Source organism: Dendrobates tinctorius, unplaced genomic scaffold (genome assembly GCF_039654945.1).
Source record: "Dendrobates tinctorius isolate UK_male_01 unplaced genomic scaffold, ASM3965494v1 ptg000162l, whole genome shotgun sequence".
Taxonomy (NCBI): Eukaryota; Metazoa; Chordata; class Amphibia; order Anura; family Dendrobatidae; genus Dendrobates; species Dendrobates tinctorius.
Window position 1 is genome coordinate 17,028,272 of NW_027361829.1, and position 3,298 is coordinate 17,031,569.

General features: G+C 54.7%; 1 pseudogene; it reads right to left on the reverse strand.

Moving 5' to 3' along the window:
- Positions 1–253: 253 nt before the first annotated feature.
- On the reverse strand, positions 254–2,975 carry LOC141052613 (large ribosomal subunit protein eL8 pseudogene; annotated as a pseudogene).
- Positions 2,976–3,298: the final 323 nt, after the last annotated feature.

Below are 3,298 nucleotides of genomic sequence, written 5' to 3' on the forward strand. Positions count from 1 at the left end.
TTGTTCATGTGTTCTGCACCCTCCTGGTGCATGAAGGTAAACAGGAACTGGTCTTCCAGGTTAAGGGGAAAATTGAAGGACACATTGGACAGATCCATCTCCGTGAGCACTGTTGCTGTGGCTGGCACGCTGGACAGCAGAGTGTGCAGGTTTGGCACAATTGGGATTTCAAATACCGTTGCTTTGTTCACAGCCCTGAGGTCATGCACCATTCTGAACCTGGCTGGTTCTCCTTTCACAGTCTTCCTCCTGATCAAGAAAAGCTGACTGCATGATGATTCCTATGGATGAGGCAGCCCAGTCTAGCCTTGCTCTTCACAATGCCGTGAGGTACTCCCATCTTCTGGCACAGAGCTGGCAGGAAAACAAGCCGTTTACTGGGATCTCCTTCATCAGAGATGACGTCCAGCTGACCTTTCTTGCTCTCCACCAAGGCGGTCATTGTGTTAACACCTGCTCTGATCACAGGGGGTCTCTTTGCTGGGACGTCTTCTTTACCAGCCAGCAGCTGTTCCATTCTCCCAGCTTGGTCTCAGGTCAGCATGTGTGTACCAGTTTGAAGAGCTGAGTGGCTGTCTTCTGGTCCACGGCCTGGATAAACTTCAGGGAGCACCATCAGAATCTTGTCCAAGATGATCCTCTGGCGCTGGAGCCGGAAGCAGCGCAGCCATTTCACGAAGCGGGTAAGGTCCCATCTGGGTTGAATTTTCCTGGCCAATGCCAAAGTTCTTAGGCCGTTTCTTGAACAGCGGGTTCACCTAGACCTTCAGTTGGTCAGAGTCAGTTTGACTCTGGGTGATGGACAGGGGATGCTGGGCCTTATGAGGGAGCGGGGTTCAAGACTTGAGTGACACCCCCACTGGCGCAACTAGAAGTCTTCCTTAGACCATAGGCTTTCGGGTACTATGTCCAGCACCTCCTTGGGTAGGCTTGCACCGGTTGTTCAAGGCTCTTGTAGGGCCACCAGAATGATTGATTCTTCTTGGGTCAGGGGTGCATAAAATGTCATGGTCACATTTTCCTGGAACACTTTGGTCACCTTCAGCTTCTCTGCGGTAGGTCTGCTCTCAGTAGGTTGAGTGAGCAGGTCTCCACCATAAACTGGAACAGAATGGAGTGTCCTGGCTGTGTTCACACGCTCAGGGGCTTGTAAGCTGGGAATGTCTGTCTTGACCATCAATCCCCACACAAGACACAGAGTGTTCTGATAGGCAAGTGGGGTCAGGGAGTTCCTCTGGCCTATTCCTCTGTGTGATGGCCTGGGTTGCCGGGGTGCTCTGCACTGGTTCTGTAAATGGCCAAAGTTGCCACAGTTGTAACACATGATATGTCTCCTGTCTCTGCAGGGTGGTTGCTCTTCCACATCGGTGGTCATCATAAGAGGGGCTGTCTTCCGCACTCCTGGGGTGGGACTCAATCCTTCTGGCTACTGTGAGCAGGGTATCTACTGCTATTGACCTGTACTCAGCCCTGGTCACTATCAGCAGCTTCTTGATTGGTTCTCTTAGTCCATGCACAAAGGCCTGTGTGCCAACATTTGTCTGTGTATCTGATCATGAATAGTGAAACCTAAATCTTGGAATACTTGCATCACTCTACCATGAAACTTGTCTACAGACTCTGTCTTGCCTTGTCTCATGTTATGTGGGCTGAGGACTTGCCCTGCCTGTCTGGCTTTGGCCCTTTCTCTGAGCTGCTCAATTAGCTTTGATCCTGACTCCCAGGAGTGCACATCTAATTCTGCTGGAAACTGGAAATGTTCCTTCATGATTGGCCAGAACGCTTCACTTGCTTTTATTTCCATTATGGCCCAGAGATCAATCCAGGTTGCAGCATATGTTTGCTGGCTCTGCTGCATTCTTCGATAGAATGGCATGGGGTCCATATCCGGGTCTTGCAGATTATTCAGAATACTGAACACCTGACTAGGGGTGTGTCAGGCCACCGTATATTCACCCTGCCTCACGCAGCCTCTCGCCGCCCGGCAGCAGCGGCGGTCTCTCCCTCTGGGTCGGCGCACAACGGGATCTCGGCATGCTATGCGCATGCGCAATAGGCCACGGCCGTGCCTCCTCCCCGTCTCTTGTGCTCCAGCGGTGCCCTGACCAGGAAGCACCGCCGGACCAATGGGAGACTAGGCTGGGGCATATCAGGCCACCCTCCTGTATTGAAGGCGCCTGATCGTTGTGTCTTATAGCACGCTAGGCCCCTCTCCTGCTACCGCTGCTTCTTACCTTGCTACACTTGTCTCCTGCAGTCCTACTCTGGTCCTGTCCTCCGTGTCCCTGCTCCGTCCTGCTGTCCGTGGTCCAGTCCTGCAGTCCTACTCTGGTCCTGTTCTCCTTGTCCCTGCTCCGTCCTGCTGTCCATGGTCCAATCCTGCAGTCCTACTCCAATCCTGTCCTCCGTGTCCCTGCTCCATCCTGCTGTCCATAGTCCAGTCCTGCAGTCCAACTCCAGTCCTGTCCTCTGTATCCCTGCACCGTTCTGCTGTCCGTGGACCAGTCCTGCAGTCCTACTCCGGTCCTGTCCTCTGTGTCCCTGCTCCGTCCTGCTATCTGTGGGGTCCTGCAGTCCTACTCTGGTCCTGTCCTCCAAGTCCCTGCTCTGTCCTGCTGTCCGTGGTCCAATCCTGCAGTCCTACTCCGTGTCCCTGCTCCGTCCTGCTGTCCGTAGTCCAGTCCTGCAGTCCAACTCCAGTCCTGTCCTCTGTATCCCTGCACCGTTCTGCTGTCCGTGGACCAGTCCTGCAGTCCTACTCCGGTCCTGTCCTCCGTGTCCCTGCTCCGTCCTGCTATCTGGGGTCCTGCAGTCCTACTCTGGTCCTGTCCTCCAAGTTCCTGCTCTGTCCTGCTGTCCGTGGTCCAGTCCTGCTGTCCCACTCTGGATCTGTCCTCCGTGTCCCTGCTCCATCCTGCTGTCTGTGGTCCAGTCCTGCTATCCCTCTCTACCTCCGTGGTCTTACTCCAGTCCATTCTGAGCCGCCCCTCTTGGTACCGGCTATCGTGGTACCCAAACCCCTGGGCCTGCTCCTATCGTGCCCTGTATAGGGGTCGGCTCCACCTGGCGGCTCTCCTGAGGCCCCTCGGTGCCACGATCCAGAGGGTCCACTCCTGGAGACTTTCTCACCTGACCAGACCCTTATCAGGGTGAAGGGCACATAGTGTAAGGGTTCTGGCTCTATCCGCCCCTGCCTACTTGGTGCCTGTGGGTTTCTTTCCCTAGTACTGGGCAGCATGTACGGTGTTCCCTCTTCTGTTATGAATGGGTCACCGAGGAGGATGGCAGGAACAGGCTA